Source organism: Pinus tabuliformis, chromosome Q (assembly GCF_031772625.1).
Source record: "Pinus tabuliformis cultivar Carrire ecotype Pingquan chromosome Q, CPIR1, whole genome shotgun sequence".
Classification (NCBI taxonomy): Eukaryota; Viridiplantae; Streptophyta; class Pinopsida; order Pinales; family Pinaceae; genus Pinus; species Pinus tabuliformis.
Genome location: NC_142296.1, coordinates 200,661,158 through 200,667,157, shown reverse-complemented (window position 1 = coordinate 200,667,157; position 6,000 = coordinate 200,661,158). Strand labels below are relative to the sequence as shown.

At 39.4% G+C, this 6,000-nt stretch overlaps 1 pseudogene; it reads left to right on the top strand.

Moving 5' to 3' along the window:
- Positions 1-3,285: 3,285 nt before the first annotated feature.
- LOC149218887 (serine/threonine-protein kinase TIO pseudogene) lies at positions 3,286-3,885 on the top strand (annotated as a pseudogene).
- Positions 3,886-6,000: the final 2,115 nt, after the last annotated feature.

Here is a 6,000-nt window from a genome sequence, read left to right as displayed (position 1 = left end):
TTAAACATTACATGCCCTGACTTCTATGAATGAGTAGTTTTATAGTTTGCTGAAGTGATGATTAACTCCATGAGCCCAATGGAAGTCTTTGTAATGTCTGTCCAGCCAACATATGTGTTAAATTTACTTTGTAAGAGTTAGCCATCTCATCAATATTTAAAATCAATAACCCTTTGAGAGAGCCCTCTCAGGCTAAGGAGGCTAAGCCTTAGTCAAAAGTCTGGTTTGAAATAGTTACACAGAGTCTAACTGATCAGCAGCCTTTCAGTGCTTGATTTTGTGATAACATTTTGGTGCGTCTGCCGGGAGCCTGAAGATTATTCTTTCCCGAAATTATGAAGCTGAACTTCTGAAGGTAGCAGGAGCTCAGAAGGTTTTTGAGGCTGCAAAACTGCCTTGGCGACTCCATTGTTGAAGAATTCGAAATTCATAGATTCATGGTGATTCCACTGGAGTTATGAAGGACCCAAATGTTACCATTCTTATTTCAAGGTATGCATGCATAGATTTTTCAGGAATTCATGGTTTCCCAAATCATTTTCCCAAGGATGCATATTTTCTAAGGAATGGTCCAAAATTCAACGGAGAAGATTTGAGTTTAACTTTGAAGCATATATCAGATTTTTGTGAATTTTCACAGCTTCTTAGAGTTAAACATGAGGATGTTTGCATTATGTTATTCTATGATTCACTTCAAGGGAAATGTAAACAATGGATTGAAAGCTTTCCTATCAAATCCATTAAGTCATTTCAAGACTTATGGCTTATGTTTTTGGAGGAATGGATAGATAGGTCAGAGGTGGTGGCAAACTCTCCTTCAGTTCAAGGTTTCAAACAATGGAATAATGATCATAGTAAAGAAGAAACAAATGAATATTTTTCTTTGTCCTTGTCCTCATATCTAAAATCCTTTGACTGCAAGGCAGATGGTAAGATGAGATTTTTGGATGAATTTGCTGAGGACATTGAGAAAGAAATTGAAGGTTTAGAAGGTCAAATTCAGGCATATAGTTTTCATAATCATGATCATTATTTTCAGCAGCTTTATATGGCAGAACATAAGGAGAGAGTATTGTTTCCTTTCTCTTTTACGCTTGAGGAAATGCACACTGCTGTTGAAGATCAGTTTGCACAGCCGGAAAGTTACAAGAAAAATCTAGCTGATCATGTATTCTGGGATCCTGTAGCTGACTACATGGAAGAGTTTTACTCTCAAGTTTTTCAGTTTTTCTATAAAGATCAGAGGCAATTTCAGTGGCAGTGGTCATCACAATATTATTGTGGCTCTGAACTCCGATGCAGTCAAAAAACTCAAATATCAGATAAAACAGAGGATTGGCTACATTGGAAATTTCATATTGATTGAGCAGAAAGAAGTTGTTCTTGTTAGGGTAGGTAGGTAGGAAAAGGCAAATAAGCTCAAGGTTGACTGAGCATTTGTTTTTTTTAGTAGATGTAGATTCTTTTCTCCTACAGTGATCATCAAGCTTAAGCCCGAGGTGAAGGCCCAGAAGCTTGAAAGGGATGCTTGTCAAGCAAATTTCTGTTGTCATAAATAGATAAGGCACTGGACCTGCGAGTTCTTAGTGTACCACAAGGGCGCACTATCCCAAGTGGAGCCACTGTTATCACTGAAAATTCTGTTGCCAAAAATTTTTAGCCTAGCTTAAGGACAAGGTGTTTTCGCAGCGCATGAATCCTTTTTAGCAGTTTCGCAGCGCTACCTGTTTAGGTGATTTCGTAGCGTGCTACGAAATTGGGGATTTGTTCGAGTTTTCAGTGGAGACCCAAAATCCTAGCATGCCCATTGAACAGAGTTCTAAAAGAGGGAGTTCGAAACACTGAAAAGGCGCTTGGAAGAAGTGGTGGTGTTTATGTTCCTCCTTTCAAGCTGGCGCAAATGATGAAAGGATTTATAAGATAAAAGCAGCTTGGAATATCAGCGTATGTCTTGGGATGCTCTTTGCAAAAATATCATGGGCTTGTAAAAAGTGAACGCATCAAACATTAAAAGCATTATTTCAGCGTAGATGCCTTTCTGCTAGCTGGCAGAAGCATTACAGCACGGTTGTTTGAGTTTGACATTATAGCAAAACAAGTGGAAGCAGGGGAAGGCTGGTTCTCTAAGTTGCATTGTATGTGGCAGAGTTCAAAGGGCTATGGATCTTCTCAAAATGGTACGCGCAGCAAGGAACCTGTTAGTATTGAGTTACGGGAGACTGACAAGCTTATCAAGGAGGTGGAAAGGGTTTTTAGAGGTGATCATCTTGATCCTACCAATGTAGAGAAATCTAAGGCGGCACTAAAATAGCATGAGCAATCTCTTTTTGAGGCAATTGCACGCCTTGGTGATGCATCCGATGAAGAAGATGGTCGGATGCTTCATCCTCATTCTTCCCATATATACATTAGCCAAGAATGCACAGCTGTGATTGTTGGTGGAGGATACTTTGGCCTTGAACTGGCTGCGGTTTTAAACATTAACAAGTATAAGGTTAAATGGTTTACCCTGAGCCGTGGTGCATGCCTCGTCTTTTCACTACTGATATAGCTGCTTTCTATGAGGGCATAAATGTTAGTAGAATTTCCCCTATAACTTTTGAAAAGAAGGCAGATGGTGTAGGATTGCCTCTGTCGCTTCGAATGTTGAAGCGGAAGCAAAATAAGGAAAGGGGTGTTAGTCCCAAACAAGAAGGGTTCAGAAATAGCTTGGCAGAAGCGGTGGGGCATACTGTATGTAGCTGCTGAAGATGTTGTAGATTTACTGATGGCTGGGTTTGCATTCCGATCTGATCCTACGCACCCTCCGGATCACCGAACGGGGCCACTCATTCTCTGTTCATTCGACGAAGGTCTCTTACTGCTGCAAGGAACTTATCTCCGCCATTTTCAATAATTTGTAAGATGGGCGTGGAAAATTATCATGTTGTAGAGTTAGTTGGTGAAGGTTCTTTTGGAAAGGTGTTCAAAGGTAGGCGCAAGTACACAGGGCAGACAGTTGCTATGAAGTTTATCTTAAAGCATGGAAAGAGTGAAAAATACATTGACAATCTGAGGCAGGAAATTGAGATATTACGACAGCTGAAGCATGAAAATATCATAGAGATGCTAGATGCATTTGAAAGTCCACAGGAGTTTTGTGTTGTCACAGAATTTGCACAGGGTGAACTATTGGAGATTCTTGAAGATGACAAATGACTTCCTGAAGCACAAGTTCAGGCTATTGCTAAGCAACTGGCGCGGGCACTTCATTATCTCCATTCTCATCGTATTATACATCGTGATATGAAGCCTCAAAATATTCTTATTGGTGCTGGAGGTGTTGTCAAGCTTTGCGACTTTGGATTTGCAAGAGCTATGTCTTGCAATACAATGGTGCTTCGTTCAATCAAAGGGACCCCGCTTTATATGGCTCCTGAACTAGTACGCGAACAACCATACAATCATACAGCAGATCTATGGTCACTTGGTGTAATCTTATACGAGCTTTTTGTTGGTCAACCTCCTTTTTATACGAATTCTGTCTATACGCTTATTCGGCACATTGTTAAGGACCCAGTTAAATATCCAGACAATATCAGCCCTAATTTCAAAAGTTTTTTGAAGGGTCTTTTGAACAAGGTTTCACAGAATAGATTGACTTGGCCTGCACTTTTGGAGCACCCATTTGTACAAGAGAGCCAAGCAGAGATAGAAGCTAGAGAAGCACGTGCTGCAACTGCTGCTGCAAGAGGATGTGATGCAGCTTGGAGGGGTGAAGTCAATATTGTGATTCCCTCACCTGCTCGAAACATAGCCAGTGCACGTAGCAGTAGTTCCATAGGAAAGACACAGACAGATGATGCTTCTGAAAAGTCACAGAAACTTCTGCAAATGACTTTGTGATACGGATCATTCCAACAGTATTATCCTTAAAAAGAACATTTCTGGATCAAGAAACTTTTGTGGAAGCATTATTATTACTTAAAGTTTGGGCTAGACAGAGAAATTGTATCAATGGACCTGATTGTTTGAATGGATTCATTATATCTATAATTTTAGCATACTTAAAAACAGAAGGAGGTGGAAAGCGCATCACAGGCCAAATGACAGGGTTTCAGGCCTTTCGTGTTGTCATAGACTTCATTGCAATTTCCAGTACTTTAGAGAAGGGTATTTTCATGCAATCTCAGTCTGTTGGCAATGTGTCATTGGAGCTAAAGAGAAGGCTTCTACAATTCTTTGACGTTGTAATATGTGTTTCAATTGGATATCTTAACCTGGCATTTCGAATGACCGAGAGTGGACTGTTGAGCTTGTGGATGAGGCAGCACGTACCCTGAGATACATGAACAAATGCAAGGACAAAGGACGAGACAGAGATAAAAAATATATAAAAAGGGCATCGATTTTGTGTGCTTCAGTTCTCAATAATCATGTTAGGCCTAAGCTTGAGGTGATCATTGATGAGGAAAAGAAGGTAAACCACTCTAGCCTTATGGAGGATACAGAGAATGTGATTCTGAATCCCAGCATAGCAAAGGTGAAACTGAAGAATGGCAACAGCAGCTATTCAATTTTGTGAGGAGTTTAGAGGAAGACTGTGTTTTTTAAATCACACAGCAGTTTCGTAGCGCGCTACGAAACTGCTGTAGGTGGTGATTTTAAACGCAGAGCAGCTATTTTGATAATATGAACGGGAATTTTGAAAGAGAGACACTTGTTCAATCAATAAAGCCTCCAACGCATTTGGGAATATGGTGATGCTCGTCATTTTTGGGGTATTAAAGAGCTGGGAACATGTTGCTTAATTTTTGAAGAATGGTGGGAGACAAGGACCGGAAAAACAGGGGTTTTATCCTTATGATTAATGAACCATCAACGCATTCAGTATCCAAAGCTAGCTTGTTCATTGCATCCTTCTCTCAGCTATCTCGGCCAAACTGAAAGGAGACAGGTGTGAAGGATCAAGAAAGAATCATGCTACGAGGAGAATAAAATCAGAGTTTTAGTTTAGTTAGGACTCTTTGTAATTCCAGTTCAGCATTTAATGTTTTTAATGAGTCAGTTAAATAACAAATAGGGGTAATTAGTAGCAGTCATCGAGCTCCCCTCATGCTGGAGGAGGAAGCTCAAGTTAGTTAAGGGTGTATCTCTATATATAGATCAAACTTTGATGTAATGAGGGTTGGATGTTTTTGAGTAAACAGAGTTTATTTTGGCTTGTGTAAAAAAACTTATTTCAGTAATACAAATGACTGCTTTTTCTTCTCAGGATTCACACGGTATTTCAAGTGCTTAAGATATATGTGGTATTGTTTTATCTTATATGTTTTACAGCTGTATAAATACACAATCACTCAAAATTCATATTATTGCTCTGACTTCCTGTGTGTATTTATAAGTTGAGGTTTCTATGAGAGGTATTTTGAGTGTTTAAACATTACATGCCCTGACTTCTATGAATGAGTAGTTTTATAGTTTGCTGAAGTGATGATTAACTCCATGAGCCCAATGGAAGTCTTTGTAATGTCTGTCCAGCCAACATATGTGTTAAATTTACTTTGTAAGAGTTAGCCATCTCATCAATATTTAAAATCAATAACCCTTTGAGAGAGCCCTCTCAGGCTAAGGAGGCTAAGCCTTAGCCAAAAGTCTGGTTTGAAATAGTTACACAGAGTCTAACTGATCAACAGCCTTTCATTGCTTGATTTTGTGATAACATAAGGAATGCCAAGAGTCATTTGCAGTAGGAGGAGGTATGGTAATGTAGAGAAATGGTATGGCATTAAACGAATATACTGCAACTGCAATAACTGTGCGTATCCATGGTAAAAAATGTGCATACACAACGTTTATACACAACACTTCATCACAACATAATATCAATCAACTTATGAGTAATAACATACCAACTGCAATAACATACCAAATGCGTGCCAGTTTTGGTTTCAATGTACAGTATTCAACCTCCAACACAAATCTAGCTAAGAGAGGTTAGTCGGACAGTGTGCAATATGA